The following is a 23783-nucleotide window of genomic DNA, read 5'->3' as shown; positions in this document are numbered from 1 at the left end:
TTTAGAATGCATGTACATAAAAGCACAAAGTGTGGTGAATAAGGTTGGTGAATGCAAGCACAATTAGTCGTGTGGCAAAATGATGTTGCGGCAACAACCGAAACATGGCTTAAAAACGGTAAGGACTTGGCATTTAATATTCAAGGAGACAAGGTGTTCAGAAATAATATGGAAGGAAAAATGGGAGATGGGGTGACAGTGCTGATTAAGGAAGACATTGTAGTGTTGGAAAGGGAAGATGTTCTTGAGGGGCCAGGGACAGAATCCATTTGGTTAGAGTTGAGAAGCAAAATAGGTGTGATCACGGTATTGGTGTTATTCTACAGGCCCCCAAATAGTGAGAGGGAGGCAGAGGAGCAAAACTGCAGGGAAGTCGCAGAGATATGCAAGAGCTATAGAGTGGTGATATTGGGGGACTTTAATTACCCAAATATCGATTGGAATAATGCCAGAGTAAAGGGAAAGGAGGAGGAGGAAGTTCTGAAATGCGTTCAGGAGAATTTCCTTGACCAATATGTTCTTGGCCCAAGTAGGAAGGAGGCTTTGTTGGATCTGATGCTGGAGAATGAGGTGTGCCAGGTCGACCAAGTGTCTGTGGGAGAACAATTGTGTAGGAGTGATCATTGTATCATAAGATTTAGATTAGCAATGGAGAGGAGCAAGGAACAATCTAGAGTGGAACTTCTAAATTGGAATAGGGCAACTTCAATGGGAAGCGAAAGGATCCAGCCAGATTAAAATTGAACCAAAGGATAACAGTAAAGCTGTAACGGAACAATGGGTGAACTTTAAGGAGGAGATGTTCCAAATACAGGTTAGATACATTCCAACAAGAGGGAAGGGTAAGGGAACCAAAGCAAGGGCTCCTTGGATGATGAAGGAGATAGAGAAGATGATGAAACAAAAAAAGAGTGTGTATGATGAATGTCAGGTGAATTCTTCAACGGTGAAGCAGACCAAATACAATAAGTTGAGAGGGGAAATGAAGATGAAAATAAGGTTGGCAAAGAGAGAATATGAGAGTAGAATGGCGGTTAACATAAAAGCGAAACCCAAAATTCTTCTACCAGAATGTGAACAGTAAGCGGGTAGTAAGAGGCACGGTGGGGCCTATTAGGGACAATGAAGGTGATATATGCTTAGAGGCGCAGGGCAAGGCTAGAATATTCAATGAGTCATTTGTATCTGTGTTTGCTAAGGAGGTCGATGCTGACAAAATATCAGTAGAAGTGGAAAAGGTACAAGCAATGGAAGGGGTGAAAATTGATAAACAGGATGTACTAGATAGGCTGGGTCTTCTTACAGTGGATAAGTCGCCTGGTCCAGATGGCCTGCATGCCAGGTTGCTAAGGGAATTGGGGGAGGAGCTAGCGGAAGTGCTTGCCATAATTTTACAATCTTCCCTAGATGCGGTGGAAGTGCCAGAGGATTGGATATTGGCAAATGTGGCAGCATTGTTCAAGAAAAAGTCTAAGGACAAGCTTAACAACTACAGGCCGGCCACTTTAACATCAGTGGCGGGTAAAGCTTTAGAAACAATAATCCAGTCTAAAATTAACGGGCACATGGAGAGGTTTAAGCTAATTAAGGAGAGCCAACACGGATTTGTAAAGGGCAGATCGTGTTTGCGTAATCTAATTGAATTTTTTGATGAAGTAACAGGGAGGATTGGTGAAGGGAATGCAATGGATGTTGTCTACATTGATTTACAGAAGGCAATTGACAAAGTACCATATAGAAGGCTAGTTGACAAAATTGAGGCTCGTGGAATAGGTGGGTCGGTGACAGCTTGGATAAGAAATGGGCTATCTGCAGTTCTCTTCCATTTTTCTTCTTTTCCTCCATATAACTTGATTCCCTTCCCAGCAACACCGTGTAGATCTGTGAGGGTGCCAGTCAGTTCCTTTTTGTAACCTCTAGATGGCGCCTTCACTTGTTTTGTTCCTTTGTTAATTGTCCTAGTCTCTGGTGTTCATTGTTCCTAACCCTGTGTTAGTTTTTAAACAGCCTGTTAGCTGTTTATGGGTGGCACCTGGTTTTCTTGGTATATAAGTTCTGTTGTTATTTCACTCTTTGCTCAGTCCTCACTAGGGTGAACCAGGGAGTTAGTCTTGTCAATGTTCCTTGTCTTGACTAGGTTCTCTGTGTGACTAGCCTTTCCTCTATGGCAGCTTGCCTTCACAAGCTGGCTGCCATAGTTCTCTTGAGCTATGTATCTAAGTCTGTGTTCTAGTTCTCTCGAGTTATGTATCTAAGTCTGTGCCATAGTTCTCTCGAGTTATGTATCTAAGTCTGTGTTCTAGTTCTCTCGAGCTATGTACCTAAGTCTGTGTTCTAGTTCTCTCGAGCTATGTATCTAAGTCTGTGTTCTTGTCTCTGGATTTAAGATGTATTTAAGTCTTGTTCTGTTGAGCTGCTTGTCTTGGTAAGGTGCTGTTTGGACTAGCGTGTTGCTATGTGGGAGCCGTTGGGATCTTGTCTTGAGCTTTGCATTGGTAAGCCGATTACCCTTGGGGTAGCTTGTCTGGAGTTTAGCCTCAGCAAGCCGGTTGCCCCTTGTGGTAGCTTGTCGCAAGCTCAGTATAGACAAGTGGGCTTCCTCATGGAAGCTGTCCTGAGTTCCTATCTTGACTAGCTGTCTTGTAACTTGTCTCTAGTTTTTATGTTTCTGTCTCGAGTTCTCTTGTCTCTAGTTCTTATGTATATTGCTGTGTCTCTTGTGTTAATCTGGTTATGTGTGAATTTAGTAAAGTTCAAACAAAGTACTGTATATTTGTCTTTTGTCTGGTTTCTGCACTTGGGTCCAGAACCTACCTCGCCCGGAGAGCACGGCCTCGTATTTATACGGCCCCGTGGCTCCCCAACCCCGACAGATCTCAGTCTTGGAAGCAACAATTGACCCCCAGCATCCAAAGCCTTTTCGGATAGGGAGTTCTGGATTTCTAAAACCTATGAGAGAGAAGTTGCTTTCGGATTTAATGTCTAAATGGCCCGGCTCTAATTTTGAGGTTATGACCCTTGTCTTTGATTCCACAACCAGAGGAAATAGTTGATCTCCATGTACCCTATTAATCCATTTAACATGTTAAACACCACAATCCGATCACCCCTCAATCTTTTAAACTCACGTGAACAAAAGGCAGCTTTATACAATCAATCCTCATAATTTAACGCTGTAAGTCTCGGTGTTAATCTGGGAAATCTGCGCTGCACAACTCCAAGGCCAATATATCCTTCCTGCATGCTGTGCCCAGAACAGAACACAATACTCCAGATGTGGGCCACCTAGAACTTTGTAAACTGGAGAATATCATCCTCCTCTTTAGTATTCCAGCCCTCTTGAGGTAAAGGCCAACCTGTTTTGGAAAGTGTGCAGAGGAAAACCACTAGACTAATTCCCAGTATAAAGCAGTTTAGTTGTCAAGATCGGCTGAACGAGTTGCGTGTCGACACTTTACAGAAGCCTAGACTGAGGGTTGATCTGATCGATGTTTATAAGATGATGAAGAGTAGCTTTAGTTCCAGTTCACAATTCGTTCCAATTAAATATTTGAGGGAGGACCAGTGTGACAATTTTAAGTTGTATAAGGCCAGATCTTGATCAGATGTCTGGAGGTGGTTCCTTTCCCAGAGAATAGTGGAACTCTGGAACAATCTGCCGGCTCGGGCAGCGGACACCGATTCGCTGAATTTCTTCAAGCGAGAGCTGGACCTGTTTCTGACTGGGGCAGATTCACCTCGTACAACAGCTCGGTCCTGCGAGGAATACAGGGCCAGGGTGATTTCCTGGGCTAATTCCGCTCACCTAGATGGGTCAGAGAGGAATTTCCCCGAACAGAAACCGAGATGAAATGGACACAAGCTGTCTGAAAGGCCGGCTGATGGGGTGTTGGTGGCAGAGAAATTCTATAATGGCTGAACGACTACGGTGCCAGCGGCTCGTTGTTTTGGTGGTGTGATTCTCGCTATGGGGTTTCACTGATTGATATGTGAGAGGTCTCATGTACAAATCACGGACACGTGCAATATGTTCCCATTTGTAGTGAAAAACCATCAGTTTATAGTGCAGCGCAACACATCTCGCCTCGTGCTTGCTGGCACATTTATGTATTAATAATGACGCACGCCTTTAATGCATCATTATTTCCCAGCAATGTCAGGCTCCATAATCATAATTGATCATAAGCTGCCATTCAGCGATTATGTTTTTTTCTAAAGTTAGACTCAAAATGAAAAGGTCCTGGTTCGCTCCGGGTTTCAATAGCCTCCCACGAGCCTATAATGTCCGATTCTCCCAGTTATTCACACAGAAATTGTTGCCCTGCCAATCCAGGTCAGTAAGCGCAGGGGTGATGGCTGGACGGGACTTGGTGTGAGTAAGGAAACGGGCAGGCAGAATTACTTGAGTTTTCCGAAGGATAGAACGTAGAAGGCCGGCCAGGCGTCCATTGGAATCGTCAAGTTGGTTGTGTTCTCTTCTGGGTACCGTACGCAGGAAGGATATATTGGCCTTGGAATGGTGCAGCGCAGATTTACCAGATTAATACCGAGGCGTACAGGGTTCCATTATGATGATTAATTTGGCTTCTGTTCTCTTGAATTTAGAAGACTGATGTGTGATCAGATCATGGTGTTTTAAGTATTAAAAGGTTTAATAGTGTAGATAGAGTTAAACAACTTCCTCTGACGAGGAAAAAAGTACAAAGGGGAAAAACTTAAAACTACAGCCAGTCCATTCAAAAGTCAAATCCGATAGCATCTTTTCACATAAAGGTTTGTAGGAATCGGGAACTCTCTCCCCGATAAGTCCGTGGATGCTGAGGGTCAATTGTTGCTACCAAGACTGAGATCGACGCGTTGTTGTTAGGAAAGGGGATCAAGTTATATGTAGGTGTGGTGCAGATCAGCCATGATCTAATGTAATGTCGGAGCAGGTAGAAGGTTGAAAGGACTACTCGCGCTCTAAGGTCGTGAATCCTGTTCTCTTCCTTCTCAGATAACATTACCCTACATTAGCTGTCAGCAGACTGGATCAAGAAATCATCTTTCACTCCTATTCTGTAGGGTCGCTTCTCAGGAAGCAACTCCACCCTCCATTCTCCTCGCCCAGTTCTGGCACAGCTGGAAGCAGAGGAGGTCGAAGTTGTACCAGGTTCAACCGTACACAGCAATACTGCGCAGCAGCCAGCAGAGGGAGCAGGTGGTGCAATGCTGCACACCGGCCAGTGGAGGGAGCAGCAGTACAAGGTTGTAAAATACTGCACAGCGGCCAGAGGAGGCAGCAGCAGTACCAGACACACCTGGATACTGTAGAACAAACATACACGGGTGGAAAGATTTTAACCCTACTCGCTGGGAGTTATACTCGAAATTTTCAGCCTAGAACGGAGGCATCTGCGATTTGGTATTGCAGCGACCTACAAGAAAGTAACTCGTGTGGAATACCAGCTTACATTGTGGGAGAAATAACAAGGAGAAACTGCCTCAAAAGTGAAAGGGAACTTTTTTAGGACTGATATCAGGAGAATGATCAACTCTTAGAATGGACTCCAGCAGAGCGGTGGTGGTGAAAACCACTGAATGATTTTGGAGAAAACTGGATTAAGCAATGAGGTGAAGACTACAGTTGCTCTGGAGGGCTGTATTAGAATGGGCTGAATGGCCTTCCTCAAGGAGCTTGTGATCATTGTGGGTAGGTGTGAAAACGGTGTCCTTCCCAGGCTCAATCATTATTTATCTTAATGACTGTCTGTATACTGAATAAACCTGGGACATCAATCATTCTGGCCAATTTTTATACCTCAATCAACATAACAAAAAATAGCAGATGATCTGGTCATTATCACATTGCTGTTTGTGGGAGCTCGATGTGTGCAAATTGGCTACCATGTTTCCTAAATTACAACAGTGATGTACAACAGTACTTCATTGGCTGTAAAGTGCTTGGGACGTCCGGTGGTGAGAAAAGGCGCCCAATAAATTCAAGTCTTTCGTTCATTTATCTACTTCAGTGAGATGAAAATCCAGAACTGGTTGAATATCGCATTCAACTTCCAGAAAAAAACTCGTTGATAGAAAGTGTAGGCCGTAGAGATTGCCTTTGATCCGGAATATTTGCACTAACCCACTTCCTAGACGGACACAGGCAGCTCCTACCCTGACACAGAGAGCACCAGCACAAGCACAGACTTTCCTGTGTAGACCCAGTCAGCTCCTATCTTTCCATGTAGGAAAGTCTGTGCCTGTGGTGGTGCTTCATGTGTCAGGGTAGGAGCTGCCTGCGTCCGTGTAGGAAAGTCTGTGCCTGTGGTGGTGCTTCATGTGTCAGGGTAGGAGCTGCCTGGGTCCGTGTAGGAAAGTCTGTGCCTGTGGTGGTGCTTCATGTGTCAGGGTAGGAGCTGCCTGGGTCCGTGTAGGAAAGTCTGCCTGTGGTGGTACTTCATGTGTCAGGGTAGGAGCTGCCTGTGTCCGTCTAGGAAAGTCTGTGCCTTTGCTGGTGCTCCCTGTGTCAGGGTAGGAGCTGTCTGGGCCCGTCTAGGAAAGCCTGTGCCTGTGAGGGTGCACCATCAATGGCACAGACGTTCCTACGCAGACACAGATAGCTCCTACCCCGATTCAGGGAGTATCTGTACAGATCCAAGAAATCCTGCACTGATTCATTCGCTCCTACATAGACGCAGACAATTCCTACAATAACACAGCCAGCATCTATACATGAGCCCCATATACAGCCATGGACATTTCCTGCAGGGAACGGACAGTTCCAAGAAAGGCACAGAATGTTCCTACACGGGCCCAGATATTCCTACACAGACCCAGACAGCTTCTACACAGACCCAGACATTCATACAAAAATCCAGACAGCTCCTGCACAGACCCAGACATTCCTACACAGACCCAGACATCTTCTTCATAGAAACCAAAGCAAAATGCTGCTGATGCTGGAAATCTGAAATAAAAGCAGTAAATGCTGGATATACTGACCAGGTCTTGCTGCATCTGTGGAGAGAGAAACAGTTAATGTTGCTGGTTGACTGCCTTTCACCAGCTTCTTCATAAGCCCTGGTTGTTTCTACACAAACCTAGAAAGAAATTACACTGATTCAGATAAAAGATACAGAGCCAGACAGCTCCTCCCCTGACAGAGACAGCTCGTACACAGACTCAGATATAACGCACAGTCACAGACAGCTCCTACCCTGACACAGACAGCGCTTACACAGATCTAGATATAACATACAGACGAGACAGCTCCTTCCCTGACACAGACAGCTCTTACATAGACCCAGATATAACATACAGACCCAGAAAGCTCCTACCCTGACACAGACATCACTTACAGAGACCCAGATATAACATACAGACCAGACAGCTCCTGCCCTGACACAGACAGCTCTTACACAGACCCAGATATAATATACAGAACCTGACAGCTCCTACTCCGGCACAGACAGCTCCCACCCTGAAATAAACCGCTCTTACACAGACTCAAATACAACATACAGGCCCAGACAGCTCCTACCCTGACACATACAGCTGTTACACAGACCCAGGTAGCTCCAGCACAAACCCAGTAATATCTTACACAGGCCCAGGTAGCTTCTACAAAGACCTGAACAACTCCTGCACAGACCATGACCTACTACTCGGACAGTTGCCCAACACAGGCCCAGACAGCAGATGAGGTCAGTGAATTCAGCTTAGACCAGAGATGAAGCCTGGATCTTTCCTCTTCTTTAGGCTCAGTAACTCACCAAATAAGATTAGCGAACGCACCACAAGCCGTGGAATGATCCTGGGCCTATCCTGGTCTGTTTGGGGCTCGGTACCACAGCGGGTGATATATGCTAACTCAGCACAAACCGGGGATGTATACAGAGAGTTTACTGAATTGGATGGCTCAGTAGCACACATCATGAGATGATCTAACACACCACAGGCCGATGATGAATCCTGGGCCCATCCTGCTTTGTGCGGCTCAATATGATGCCGGGTGAGATCAGCTGATGAAGCACAGGCCAGTGTAGGAACATCGGCCCTTCCTACATTCTGTGGAGCCCGGCAGCACACTGGGTGAGATAATCGATCTCAGTGCAGGCAGAAATGAAGCCTGGGACTTTCCATCGCGCCTGTGCTGCCACTTTGTTGGAACTCTCCATTAGTTCCAATACCCTGATATTTTTCTATTGCCATGTAAATATTTCCCTTCCAGTATTAATCCAATTTCCTTTTGAAAGTTATTATTGAATCTGCTTCCACCATCCTTTCAGACAGTGCATTCCAGATCACAACAACTCGCCGTATGAAGCAATGGTCCGTTATGTCACCTCTGGTTCTATTACCAATGAGATTCAATTTGTAGTTTCTGGTTACCGACCCTTCTGCCACTGGAAACAGTTTCTCCTTATTTACGATTTCAAAATCGTTCATGATTTTGAACACCTCTGTCAAATCTCCTCGTAGCCGTCTCTGCTCTAAACAACCCCAGCTTCTCCAGTCTCTCCACATAACTGAAGTCCCTCATTCCTGGAACCATTCCAGTAAATCTCTTCTGTTCATTTCTTCCCTCTCATAAATAATTACAATGAAATGTTTACAAAGAAAAGCAGAAACAGCATAAAAAGGAAAGCGAAATAAATACTGAGCAAAATGGATGTGAATGTTTGGAAGGTGAAAAGAGCAGAAAATCTGAGTTTTATTGTCGATCAATGAGAGGAATCCATCGCTCTCTCGGGCTTGTGTGGGTCAGTTTACTGATAAACCTGGGAATTGAGAGGAAGCTGGTTCATGGTTTGTAGATCAAGACGGGCCCCTGGGGCGGAGCCAACAGCTGCCGCTCTGCAATAACAGGCAGAGAGTGTGAAATAGTGTGTGGGCCCGGCTTGCTCAGTCGGTAGTGCATGAGAGTCTTAATCTCAGGGTCGTGGGTCCGAGCCCCACGTTGGGCGAGTGTATTATTTTATTTATTAGGCTGATTTCACAGGCGATCCCCAGCTCTGAATTCCTGCAGTGAGTTCAGGGAGTGTTTGACATAAATGAAATTCAGCAGCGGTATCAGAAACTTTCTCCCTGATTCGGGACTCTTATCTCTCCAGCATCTCGCTGCTGAACATTGAACTTCATATAATTTCCCCTGCAGCTCGGGGTTAGTGTGCTCTGTAAATGTTACAAAAAAAACTTCAGTGTATTCCACTCCGTGCCCAACACTGTGAGGTCTCCACTGGTGTGTCAGTTTTCTGTGTTTATAAATGCTTCAGCAGATCATTAACATTACCTGAGCTCCGAGATCTGGTCGGGTCCCATTCCCCCGGAGTGAGGAATGAGCGGCGTCCACCCGGGGTTAGATTTTCTTCTGAAAGATTGACACAAAGCTTCATTACCGAGGGGCCAGAATACCTCAATTGGGAGAGCGTTCGACTGAATACCCTAAGGTCCCTGGTTTCGGCCATTTTTAGTTATTTTGTGTCTTTTTCTTTGTTCCGATTCTCGAACTGAGCAATGTACACTGAAGTTATTTATCCGCCACTGGAGTATTGGGTTGTAATAGAGAGAAATCAAGGATGGGAAATATTTATATTTTCTGTATTTAGATTTGTTTCCCTATCTCCTTCTACCCTTTTCTCTGTTTTTATTTCTCTCTGTGACGGGTGAACATTTGATTTGATGCATTTGTCCTAAACTGATGCTATAGAGCTATAAAGTGGTGATATCGGGGGGCGTTAATTACCCAAATACCGATTGGGATAATGCTAGGGTAAAGGGAAAGGAGGGGGAGGAATTTCTGAAACGTGTTCAGGAGAATTTCCTTGACCAATATGTTCTTGGCTCAATTAGGAGGGAAGCATTTCTGGATCTGGTGCTGGGGAATGAAATGGAGCAGGTCGACCAAGTGTCTGTGGGAGGACACTTGGGTATGAGTGATCATCGGATCATAAGATCTAGATTAGCAATGGAGAGGAGCAAGGAACAATCTAGAGTGGATTTTCTAAAGTGGAATTGGGTTAACTTCAATGGGATGCGAAAGGATCCAGCCAGGATAAAATGGAACCAAAGACAGACAGGAAAATCTGTAATGGAACAATGGGTGATCTTTAAGGAGGAAATTTTCCAAGTACAAGCTAGATACATTCCAACAAGAGGGAAGGGTAAGGGAACCGAAGCAAGGGCCCCTTGGATGAAGAGGGAGATAGAGAAGATGATGAAACAGAAAAGAGGGTTTATGATGTATGACAGGTGAATTCTGCAACGGAGAGCCAGAACAAATACAATAAGTTGAGAGGGGAACTGAAGATGGAAATGAGATTGGCAAAGAGAACATGAGAGTAGAATGGCGGTTAACATAAAGGGGAACTCAAAAATCTTCTACCGGCATGTACACAGTATGCCGGTAGTAAGAGGAGGGGTGGGGCCTGTTAGGGAAATAGAAGGTGATGTATGCTTAGAGGCGCAGGGCAAGGCTAGAATACTCAATGAGTACTTTGTATTGGTGTTTACTAAGCAGGTGGAAGCTGACAAACTATCAGTAGAAGCGGAAAACTTTTTTATGCAACGAGTGGTGATGACCTGGAATTCGCTGCCGGCACAAGCGGTGGAAGCAGAGATACTCAACGTTTTCAATGGGAGACTGGATAGGCACCTGAGGGAAATTAACTTGCAGGCTACGGGGATAGAGTGGGGGAATGGGATGGACTGGATTGCTCTACAGAGAGCCGGCACCAACTCTATGAGCCGATTGGCCTCCTGCTGTGCCGTTATGACTCTATGATGCCTTTGGCACATCTCGGGGCGGTCAGACACGCTGTGTCTATCTGTTCCTGCTTGTGACCATTAACGAGAACAGGCCGCAAGATAAACGTTTATCAGCAAACGGAGGAAAGACACATAAATGTAAAGATGTGTTGCAAGGTGCAATGGATGTTATTCAAAATAAATTCCCCGTGGCATTTTGTGTGGATTTAATTTTGTAAAGTTTGGATTTTGCATGTTACGAATATTATAACAAACCGTAATACAACAACAACTTGAATATGTATAGCGCCTTTCACAGAATCATAGACTGGAATGGTTACAGCGCGGAAGAAGGCCATTCGGCACATCGAGCCCGTGCCGGCTCTCAGCAAGAGCACTTCAGCTACTCCCATGCTCCCGCCCTTTCCCCGGAGCCCGGCATTTTTTTCCTTCAGTTACTTATCCAATTCCCTTTTGAAAGCTGTGATGGAATCTGCCTCCACCAACTTTTCAGGCAGTGCATTCCACATCCTAACAACTCGCTGCATAAAAAAAGTTTGTTCTTATGTCGCCTTTGGTTCTTTTGCCAATCTTATGTGCCCTCTGGTTCTCGACATTTCTGGCAATGGGAACAGTTTCTCTCTATCTACTCTGTCCAGACCTTCATGATGTTGAACACCTTTATCAAATCTCCACTCAATCTTCTCTGCTCCAAAGAGAACAACCTCAGCTTCGCCAGACTATCCACGTAACTGAAGTCTCTCCATCCCTGGAATCATTCTTGTAAATCTTTTTCTGTACCATTACTAAGGCCTTCACATCCTTCCTAAATTGTGGTGCCCACAATTGGACACAATACTCCAGTTGGCGCAGAACCAGTGTTTTATACAGGAGCATCATAATTTCCACGCTTTTGTACACTATACCTCTATTTAGGAAGCCCGGGATCCTGTAAGTTTTTTTCAACTGCTTTCTCCACCTGCCCTGCCACCTTCAACGATTTGTGCACATACACCCACTGGTCTCTCTGTTCATGCACTCCCTTTAGGATTGTACCCTTTAGTTTACATTTCCTCTCCTCATTATTTCTACCAAAATGTATCAATCGCAATTTTCAATGTTAAATTTCACCTGCCACGTGTCCGCCTATTCCCCCAGCCTGTCTATGACCTCTTGAACTCTATCACTATCCTCCTCACTGTTCACTATACTTCCATGTTTTGCATCAGCTGCAACTTTTGAAATTGTGACCTGAACACCCACGCCCAAGTCATTAATATATATCAAGAAAAGCAGTGGTCCTAGAACCGACCCCAGGGGAACACCACTGTACACCTTCCTCAAGTCCGATAAACAACAGTTCACCTCAACTCTCTGTTTCCTGCACTTAGCCAATTTCGTATTCATGCTGCCACTGTCCCTTTTATTCCATGGGCTTTAACTTTGTTGGCAAGCCTATTATGTGACACATAGTCAAACGCCTTTTGGAAGTTCATGTACATCACGTCAACCGCATTGCCCTCATCAACCCTCTCTGTTACCGCATCAGTAAACTCTATCAAGTGGGAAAGAGTGTTATTCTACAATAAGTGAGCGCATCACATCCTTTAAACATTGTTCCGATATAAAATTTACAAAACACTCTCGAACAGAAAAACTGAGAGTTTAATCAAAAGTAACAGAAAAAGCGCATTTAATTCTGAAAATAATTATTGCCCCAAAACTGGACATTAAATACTTCAAACGCTTCTCTGATATAAACTGAGGACCAAACACTATGAAAGCTCAGTGATCCCGCAGTGATTCAAACAAACAGCATTTTACTGCAAATGCAGATACGCGGCCGTTCCGCCACTAGGTCCACAGTTTGCAAGAGACACCGGGTCCAGAGAAGGGAGATCGGTGTGGACCGCCGCCCGGGCTCTCGGAGTGCGAGAGGCGGATGCAGCAGCAGCCGGACCACCTCAACAACAGCGCAGGATCCCCGCTCTCTAATCCAGCCGCTGCTGTCCCCGGCCTGAGCCGTGTCTGGGAACCGCTGAACATTGTGGCTACAAGAGCAGGTCAGAGTCTAGGTATTCTGTGGCGAATGTCGCACATCCTCACTCCCTAAAGCCTTTCCACCATCTACAAGGCACAAGTCATGTGTGTGAGGGTATACTCTCCACTTGCCTGGATGAGTGCACCTCCAACAACAATGAAGAAGCTCGACAACAGTACAAAGCAGCCAGGTTGACTGGCACCCCATTTACCACCTTATACATTCACTCCCTCCACCACCGGTGTACCGTGGCTGCAGTGTGTACCATCTGCAAGATTCACTGCAGCAACTCACCAAGGCTTCTTCGGCAGCACCCCTCAAACCCGTGAACTCTCCCACCTAGAAGGACAAGGACAGCAACAGCATGGGAACACCATCACTTTCAAGTTCCCCTCCAAGACACACACCATCCTCAGTTGGAAATGTAGCACCAATCCTTCATTGTCGCTGGGTCAAAATCCTGGAACATCCTCCCTAACAACACTGTGGGAGTGCCTTCACCACACGGACTGCAACGGTTGTCCACAGGCGGTTAAGAAGGCAAATGGTATGTTGGCCTTCGTAGCAAGAGGGTTCGAGTACAGGAACAAGGATGTCTTGCTGCAGTTGTACAGGGCCTTGGTGAGACCGCACCTTGAGTATTGTGTGCAGTTTTGATCGCCTTACCTGAGGAAGGACGTTCTTGCCATGGAAGGAGTGCAGCGAAGATTCACCAGGCTGATACCTGGGATGGCAGGAATGACGTATGAGGAGAGATTGTGTCGATTGGGCTTATACTCACTGGAGCTTAGAAGATTGAGAGGGGATCTCATGGAACCCTATACAATTCTGTCAGGCCTGGACAGACGAGATACAGGAAGGATGTTTATGATGGCTGGGGAGTCCAGAAACAGTGGTCATAGTCCAAGGATAAGGGGTAAGCCATTTAGGACTGAAATGCGGAGGAATTTTTTCACCCAGAGAGTGGTGAACCTGTGGAATTCTCTGCCACAGAGGGCGGTGGAGGCCAGTTCATTAAATATATTCAAGAGAGAGTTGGATATATTTCTTAAGGCTAAAAGGATCAAGGGATATGGGGAGAAGGCAGGGACAGGGTACTGAATTTGGATGTTCAGCCATGATCTCATTGAATGGCGGAGCAGGCTCGAAGGGCCGAATGGCCTACTCCTGCTCCTATCTTCTATGTTTCTATGTTTCTATGTTAAACGTCTTAAAACGCTCGGCCATCCTGACTTCCTGTTCTAATCCTACTCAGGTACCCTCCCTCACCTCTTTTTCCAGTACATTGATGACTGCATTGGTGCTGTTTCCTGCTCTCGCCCTGAACTAGAAAATTTTATTCACTTTGCTTCCAATTTCCACCCTTCCCTCACCTTCACATGGTCCATCTCCGACTCTTCCCTTCCCTTCCTCGACTTCTCCGTCTCCATCTCTGGGGATAGGTTATTGACAAACATTCACTACAAGCCCACTGACTCCCACAGCTACCTGGACTACACTTCCTCCCACCCCGCTTCCTGTAAGGACTCTATTCCATTCTCCCAGTTTCTCCATCTGCACCGCATCTGCTCTGCCGATTCCACCTTCCATAACAGTGCTTCCGACATGTCTTCCTTTTTCCTCAACCGAGGATTTCCCTCTACTGTGGTTGACATGGCCCTTGACCATGTTCGTTCTATCTCCCGCACTTCTGCTCTCACCTCTGCCCCTCCCTCCCACAACCACCATAGGGATCCACTTCTCTTCGCCTTTCACCCCACCAGCCTCCACATTCAACGGATCATCCTCCACCATTTCTGCCACCTCCAGCTTGATCCCACCACCAAACACATGTTCCCCTCAGCTCCCCTTTCAGGATTCCGAAGGGACCGCTCCCTCCGAGACACCCTAATCCACTCCTCTATCACCCCCAGCACCCCTTCCCCTTCACCTGGGACCTTTCTGTGCAAGCACAGGAGATGCAACACCTGCCCTTATACTACCCCCTTCCCACTGTCCAGGGCCCGAAACACCCCTTCCAGGTGAAACAGCGATTTACTTGTACTTCTTGCAATTTAGTATAGTGCATTCGATGCTCACGAAACAGTCTTCTGTACATTGGGGAGACGAAACACAGATTGGGTGACCACTTTGTGGAACACCTGCTTTCAGTCTGTAAGGGTGACCCGGAGCTTCTGGTCGCCTGTTGCTTTAATTCTCTGCTACAATCCCAATTAGACCTCACTGTCCTAGGCCTCTTACATTGTTCCACTGAAGCTCAACGTAAGTTCGAGGCACAGCACGTCATCTTTCCATTAGGCACTTTACAGCCTTCTGGACTCAACATAGAGTTCAACAATTTCAGACCATAACCTCGGCCCGAACATATATATTTTTTCCACGCTTTTTTTTTGTTTATTTGTGTTTTGTTTTCTTTGCTCCCACATGGCAGCTGTCTTTCCTTCTGCCAGCGCCATTTACACCTCGTCTAGAGCCATCTTTTGTTTCTTAATCTGACCCATTACCATCGCATTTTGCCTTGAATATCGGTTAATGTCTCTTAATGCCTCTTACCCTTTCCTGCCTCCTATCCTAACACAGACATTCCCTTATGTTCTTTCATTCCCTCCCCCCATTCCCGGCTCCTGCACTTGCTTAAAAATCTGTTCCATTTCCTACTTTTTTTCCATTTCTGTTGAAATGTTAACTCGGTTTCTCCGTTCACAGATGCTGCCTGACCTGCTGAGTATTTCCAGCATTTTCTGTTTTTATTCCTGCAACATTATCCAGTGATTTCCTCACTGAGGCAAGTAAAATGTTTCATTTCATTCGGTCCTCACCAACTGTTGCTGGAAGGCCGAGTGACCTGGATTCAATCTCCATGGATATTACTGTCGCTGTGCTCGGTGTATGAGGAGGCTTCGCTGGGCCATATTGTATTGTACTTCCCAAGGATGGACAGCAATGCGCTGCATTCGCTGCAGTGGGGTCCCACAGCGGTGGGTATTATCACCATCGCTTTTCTTGTTATATAAATGACCTGGACTTGGGTATCGGGAGCAAATTTCAAAGTTTGCTGATGGGTTGGCAACGTTGTAAATATTGAGCAGGACAGTATTCGGCATTCGGGATCCTTGATTTTATAAATAGGGAAATAAAGTACAAAAGCTAGGAATCTATGCTCAAATTTCATAAAACACCATTGAGGCACAAGCTTCAGTATTGTGGCAAATTCTGGGCACCACAGTGAGGAAGGATGTCAAGGCCTCAGAGAGTCTGCAGTAGACATTTACTAGAATGGCACAAGGGATGAAAGACTTCTGTTATGTGTAGAGATGAGGGAACATTAATACACAGTGATTTTTATGATCTGTAATGCACTGCCAGAAAGGGTAGTGGAAGCAGATTCAATACTAACTTTCAAAAGGTAATTGAATAAATACTTTAAAAAGAATACTGAAATCGCAGGGGAGTGGGATTAATTGGTTTGCACTTTCAAAGAGCCAGCACAGGCACGATGGGCCGAATGCCCACTTCTGTGTTGAAATATTCATTCATTCTATATTATCGACCTCCACGACGTCACCTATAGGCAAGAGATCCAAAGCTCTGCAAAACTCTGCTTCAGTGGGATCTTGTTCCCCAGAGATGGGCTATAATGGACTGTCTGAAGCCACATTCGCTGCTTTCTGCCAGCAGCTGGTGATTGAAGAGAGTTGTCTTTCGCGGCCTCGCTCTTTCGGGGTTCTGGAAAACAGCAACAAAATGATGGATTTGTTGCCGTGTCTGAAATGCAGCTTCGAACAGTTGTTATTAACCGAGGCCACGCTGCAGGATATTATAATGATCTCTCAAATATCAATTGAAACCAGTCAGAATGTAAGTATCATTTTGCTTTTCCAAAATGAACGGTGTGACTTTCATTGTGGAGATATGAAGAGAGTTTGGTCTGGCTCACTGGAAATATCCATGTCACAGCGAACCAGCTCTCCTGCAACCAGTGCAGCCTCCCATCCGGCCGTTCGTGGCCTTGGCTGCTAATACGAATTCTGATTTCCGTGAAGCCAATCTCAGGCTTTTATACATTTTTGATGTACCTGCTATCCGATCGCAGGGTAAATGGTGGGAATGTCAGCCCTGCCCAGCTGGCAATGTTTGCAGCACATTTCCTTTCAGTCAAAACACACGGTGAAACCTGAAGCTGCGAGACAATAAGGGAAAGATTACCCGATCGTTCGTGGAACCATTATTTTTTGTGCTCACGGCCGACCATGTTAACTGATTGTGCAACAGAGACACAACCCTTTCCAGACTGAACCACTAATTCACCGAGCTACAGCATCAGGTTACAGCGACCAATAAGGATCGAACATGTATTACAAATTACTTTCAGTCTGATGCAGATAAGCGGAGCATTGGAGACTGTATTTTGTACATTGCGAATACCAACGCCCTGTCATGTCAGCCCGCAGTTCTATTCCCGTTCCCAGCCTTCTTTCACAGTTCGATGACTTCCATCGTATATCCAAGTTTGCTGACGACACTAAGTTAGGCGGCACAGTAAGTAGTGTAGGTGGGAGCAGAAATTTGCAAAGGAACATTGATGGGTTAAGTGAATGGGCAAAAATGTGGCTAACGGGGTTCAATGTGCGGATCATCCACCTTCGAACTAAGAAAGGTGGATTAGAGTAATTTCAAAATGGTGAGAAGTTAGGAACTGAGGAGGAGCAGAGAGATTTAAAAGTCCACGTACAGTAATTACTTCAAACTACCGGACACGTACAAAAAAATGCAAGGTTCATGGAATATTAGCCTTAATCTCAAGATGGCGGGAATACAAAGGGGCGGAAGTACTGCTGGAGGCCTACATGATAGATAGGGAAATGGTGCAGGGGGAGGAGTAACCTTAGTGATTCAGGATGAAATCAATTCAATGTTAAGGGAGGATATAACGAGAGGTAAACAGACAGTGGAGAATTTATGGGTAGAATTAAGAAATAGGCAAGAATTAAAGACTGAGGGATTAAGAAAGTGGGGTTTGTGTGTAGGCTCCCTGGTCGCAGGTCTGAATTTTAAATGCAGCGGATAGACAGGGGCGTCGTAAAGGCAGAGTGGTACTAATGGGGGATATTAACTTTCATATAGATTGTGATAAGCAGACTAGCACCTATCAGAAAGGTAGTTAACTATTGAGTGTGCCCTGGATAGTTTTCTACAACAATATGTCCTAGAACCAACGAGGGGGCATGCCACATTAGATTTAGTAATTGTAACAAGCTAGATTTATTCATCAGACATAGCGTGAGTGAAAATGTATTTAATAGTGATCATAACATGATTGAGTTCAACGCAATGTTTGGAAGGGAGACATGCGAAACAGCTACAAAGGTTCTATATTTCGGTAAGGCCGACTTCGACAAGACAGAGCCTGTCCGCAGGAAACTGGGCAAACCTTTTCATAGGTAAAATGACAGAAGATCAGTGGGAGGTGTTCTAAAATAATTTGCTATGAAACAGAATCAGTTTATACATTTGAGGGGCAAGAACTCTACTGGCCAAAATACAGACATGGACGGCTAAAGAGTTAACAGACCGCATTGAAAGAAAAGAAAAAGCAAACACAAATGCAAAACATTGCACAGATCCAGTTGAATGGGAAAGTTACAAAAAACAGCAAAGGGGCACGCAGCAGATAGTAAGAGCTACAAAGGGGGAATATGAACAGAAAGAGACTGGTGAAATGGGCAGACACATGGCAGATGAAAGTTAACGCAGAGAAATGCAAGGTGAAATATTTTGGCCAGAAGAATGAGGAGCGGCAAAATAAACTAAATGTTACAACTTTAATGGGGCCGATTATTTCCTTTAATCGGCTCCCTCTGTAGATCACTGGCCCCAAGCCGCTCAGAATGCCCTCCCCTGCAATTTATTAACCAGCTCTAAATGTTACAATTTGAAAGAGGGTGCAGAAACAGGAACACATGGGGTGTGCGCAAACAAGTCTTTTAAGGTGGCAGGACAAGTTGAGAAAGCTGTGAAAAGCGATTTGGGATCCTTTCTTTTATTAATAGATGAATATAGCATAAAAGCAAGGAAATTACGTGAAATATTTATAAAGCACTGCTGAGGCCTCAGCTGGAGTATTACGTTCAATTCTGGGCGCCACACTTTAGGAAAGATGTCAAGGCTTTCTAGAGAGTGCAGAACAGATTCACTGGAATGGTACCAAGGATGGGGGACCTCATTTATGCGGACACTGGAGAAGCTGGAATTTTTCTCCTTAGAGCAGAGAATGTCAAGAGGAGAGTTGTTTGAAATGTTCAAAATTATGAATGGTTTTAAAAGAGATAAAAAGGAGAAACCTTAAAAATGTCAAATTAAATGCGATCAAATCTTCCCAGGCGCAGAGGGGGGTCGAACCCATGATTGTTGGAATTATGTAACCGACGCCTTATACACTTGGCCAACATGCCGTACTTCAGATTTTGACTTGAGCTTCATTGGTACCGAACCCCGATTCATTTGAATGAGCTTGAAACAGAACTGGCTTTTGTATTCAGTAATAAAATGAGATAGTGGAGCCAGCAAATAACAGCCTCATTTACATGAATCCTTTCAGAGAATCAGAGAATCATACATCACAGAAGGAGGCCATTTGCCCCGTCGTGCTCTTGAAAGAGCAGTCCAATTATTCCCAGCTCTTTCCACATACACCTGCAACATTTTCCAATTCAAGTATTTATCCAATTCCCTTTTGAAAGTTACTATTGAATCTGCTTCCACCACCATTTCAGGCAGAGCATTACAGATTATAATAACTCGCAGTGTAAAAAAAAATCTCCTCACCTCCCATCTCATTCTTTTTCCAATTACATTCAATCTGTGTCCTCTGTTGTCCTCTGGGTGTTGCCAGCAATGGAGAATTTTGGCTTTGTGGAAAGATTGGATAGGCTGGAGTTATTTTCTTTGGAACAGAGGCGGCGGAGGGGAGACTTAATTGAGGTACATAAAATTATGAGGGGCCGAGCTAGAGTGGATAGGAAGCACCTATTTCAGTTAGCAGAGAGGTCAATAACAAGGATGCATAGATTTAAAGTTGTTGGTAGAAGGATTAGAGGGGAGTTGCGGAGAACTTTGTTCATCCAAAGGGTGATGGTGGTCTGGAACTCACTACATGAAATGGTGGTAGAGGCAGAAACACTCACCATATTTGAAATGTACGTGGATATGCACTTGATGTGCCATAATCTGCAAGGCTATGGACCAATAGCTGGAAAGTGGGAACAGGCTGGATAAGTCTTTTGACCAGAGTCGAAGTCCGTCGTTCCTAAATTATAAGCAGTGACCATGCTTCAAAATGGACCTAATTTTCTTTAAAGCAATTTTTTTAAATTCGCCATTCATGGAATGTGGATGTCGCTGGCAAAACCATCATTTATTGCACATCCCTAATTGTCCTTGCGAAGGTTGTGATGAGCCTCTTTTTGAACCACTGCAGTCCGTGAGGTGAAGGTACCCACGGTGCTGTTAGGGAAGGAGCTCCTGGACTTTGACTCAGCGACAATGAAGAAATGACGATATATTTCCAAGTCAGGATGGTGCATGCCCTGGAGGGGAACTTGCACGTGGTGGTATTGCAATGCACTAACTGCTCTTGTCCTTCTAGGAGGTGCAGATCGCGGTTTTGGGAGGTACTGTAGAAGAAGCTTTGGCACTTGTGTAGGGCGATTGTTACTTTCCACATATCAGCCCAAGCCTGAATGTTGCCCAGGTCTTGCTGCATGCAGTCCAGGATTGCTTCATTATCTGATGAGATGAGAATGGAACTGAACACTGTGCAATCATGGCTGAACTTCCACACTTCTGATCTTCTGATAGAGGGACGGTCATTGATGAAGCAGGTGAAGATTAACTCCTGCAGTGATGGCCCGGTGCTGATATGATTGGCCTCCAACAACCACAAGCATCTTTCTTTATGCTAGGTATGTCTCCAGCAGTGGCGGTTCCCCCCACCCCGTGCCCGTCCCCCCACAGATTCCATTGTCTTCAATTTTGCTCGGGCTTCTTGATAAAAAAAACTTGGTCTAAATCTGTTTTGATGCTAAGAGCAATCACTCTCATCTCACCTTTAGAAGTCAGCTCCTTTGTCCATGTTAGGATCAAGGCTGTAATGAGGTCTGGACTCTAGTGGTCCTGTGGGGACTCAAACTGAGCATTGGTGAGCAATTTGGACGTCCCAAAGTCGTGAAAGGTGCAATAGGAGTGCAAGTTCTCTTTTTTACTCTTTAAAAACTACTAACACTTGCGTGATGTTTATTTATAGGTGAAGATGGTCATCTAGCTGAAACCTTAACCCTACCTTCCTCTCCCCACAGACCCTGCCAGGGTGTCGCATCATGGCCCGTTTATAAATGTTGATATTAAATAAATGGTTCCTTCTATAGTCATTAATGACTTAGAAAACACAATAGAGAGCCATATATCCACGTTTGCCGATGATGCAAAGGTTGGTGGTACGGTAAGTCGTGTAGGCAGCAGCATATAATAACAAAGATATATTGATAGATTAAGTGAATGGGCGAAACAGTGGCTGGTGGATTTCAAAGCAGGTAAGTATGTCGTTTTTCATTTTAGACCAAAAAAGTAGATCAGAGAATTAATTACATGGTGTACAGCTTGGAACAGTGGAGTTCCAAAGGGATTTCGGGTTCATGTACACAGACCACTAAAATGTAGCAGTCAGGTACAGAAATAATTATAAAAATCTCATAGCATGTTAAGCTTTATAACGAGGGGCTAGAATATAAAGGAGAGGAAGTTATTCTACAGCTATACAAAGATCTGGTTAGACCGCATCTGGATTTCTGTGTACAGTTCTGGGCACTGCCTGTTAAAAAGGATAGATTGACCTTGGAGGAAGTGAAGTGCACATTCACCAGATCGTTACCAGCGCTCCAAGGGTTAAAATATGAGCAGAGATTACATAAACTGGGCTTGTACTTCCTGCAATATAGAAGGTTGTGGGGATTTGATTGACGTTTTTAAGATTTAGAAACAAGTTGATAAGGTAGATAGAGAGAAACCTTTTTTGCCATTGTTGCAGGAGTCTCGGACAAGGGGACATAATCATAAAATCAGAGGCAGGCCTGTTGTAGGTGTTTTGTGGACCAAGTGATATGCAAGTTCGACGCTAACACCATCCCCGGAAAAGATGACAGACTCAGAGTTATGGTTCAAAACGGTCTTTACTCGCAGGCCTGTGGAGAACCTTTCAGATCGCTGTCTAAATCCGACTCCACCGATATCCCAGCAACGTTCACAATTGTACAAAAATCAAACCCCTGCCCTAGGGGCGGGTGCAAAGCTTATCAGCATATACACATTTATTGCTAAATGGCAATTATAAACCGTGACATTTAATCCTTCCTGCCACCTATAAATGCACAGTCCTATTATCGGTGACTGTGGCCTCATTTTAATCTATTGCTTTACAACCGTCCGTTTGTCTCTGGTCAGGTGGTTTGCTCGTTGCATGTTTTCTTAAGATAACAGTCCTCGTTCAATTTCTGCAAAGCGCAGATTCTGACCTTCTCTCGGGTTACTTCTGCAAAGCAAGCACATTCTGATTAGTCCCACCATACTTTGATGTAATGGAACCCTGTTGTGAGTTTACAACAAACGAATTCTTAGGTGTGTTATCTCGTATGTGTTGCCTCACCTGGCCGAACAGACATCCTCCACTAATCTTCCCACGAGTTGCCCTGCAGTTTAATTTCTCAGCATTCGAAGTCATTTAACCATATTTTTAAAGCTTAGCTGGGTAAATGCAATATACAGGCCCATATATCATTTAACTCAGGGTATGGATTAACTCATTATCTCCACCTTGTACATTGGTGCTACATTATACATATCCTGACCTAAAAAACTAAAGTATAATAGTAATTTGGTTACTTCAAGGCCATTCGGGAAAGGAGTTAGCAAACATTTCTTCACGCGAAGATTGGTAGCAGTGTCGAACTCTCTCTCACAAAATAGCAGTATATGCCAGCTCAACTAATAATTTAATCTGAGATGGGTAGGTTTTTGCTAGACATGCGTTAAAATGATTTGGAGCCAACGCTGATGGATGGAGTTAAGACACAGCTCAGACAGGAATTCAGTGAATGGTGAACAGGCTCAAGGTGCTGAATGGCCTCCTGTTCCTATGTTCAGAACACCAATTGGAAATGAAGAAACGCTGTCTTGAAGGGTGAATTATAAATATGGCACAATCCCTTGCAGAGATCATAAGCGTTTTCAAACCAAAAATATTATTAGTTTTTATGTTCAATTCCATTACCTGAGCATCTACTAGGAGTGGGGTTCGAACCTACGCGGACAAACGCCCATTAGATTTTAAGTCCAACGCCTTAACCACTCGGCCATCCTGGTGATATAAACAGCAATGCACAGTTGTACACAATTCAACAAATTCCTTTCACATCAAAATACAAATCCATTGATAATGCCATTGATTTTAATGCTGCTGTGGAAAAATATAACATCAGTTACTCTCCAGTTTCCTGCTTTTCACTATGGGCATCTATTCCCTCTACACCTCCAGCAGGACGGCTTCTTCCCTGAATGGAGACCAACACAATCCCTATCACTAGCACCCTCCTCCGCCTGGCTGAACTTGTATTGAACATACATTGAACTACTTCTCCTTTGAAACCACTCACATCAACCAAATAAGCCCAGCTTCTTCCACAGCTAACTTGACGACACTTCCTCCCACCTTGATTCTTATTTCTTATTCTCAGTTTCTCTTCTGATGATGCCACCTTCCGATATGTTTTACTTTTCCCTCAACCGAGGAATCGCCTCCACCACGGTGGACAGGACCCTCGACCGTGCCCGTTCTATTTCCCTCACTTCGGCTCTCACCCATTCCCCTCCCTCCCAGAAGCACGATAGGGGTCCCCTTGTGCGTACCTTTCATCCCACCAGCCTCCACATTCAACGGATCACCCTCCGCCATTTCCACCACCTC

At 44.9% G+C, this 23783-nt stretch overlaps 1 non-coding gene across 1 annotated transcript; it reads right to left on the bottom strand.

The window, feature by feature from the left end:
• Positions 1 to 23099: 23099 nt before the first annotated feature.
• Positions 23100 to 23182, bottom strand: trnal-uaa (transfer RNA leucine (anticodon UAA)). The gene has a single exon. It is a non-coding gene; the product is annotated as a tRNA-Leu (tRNA).
• Positions 23183 to 23783: the final 601 nt, after the last annotated feature.

This window comes from Somniosus microcephalus, unplaced genomic scaffold (assembly GCF_052327205.1).
Source record: "Somniosus microcephalus isolate GS21.2 unplaced genomic scaffold, FLI_Smic_1.0 unresolved_chr1, whole genome shotgun sequence".
Taxonomy (NCBI): domain Eukaryota; kingdom Metazoa; phylum Chordata; class Chondrichthyes; order Squaliformes; family Somniosidae; genus Somniosus; species Somniosus microcephalus.
Note: the sequence above shows the minus strand (reverse complement) of the source record. Positions and strands in the feature narration are given on the sequence as shown.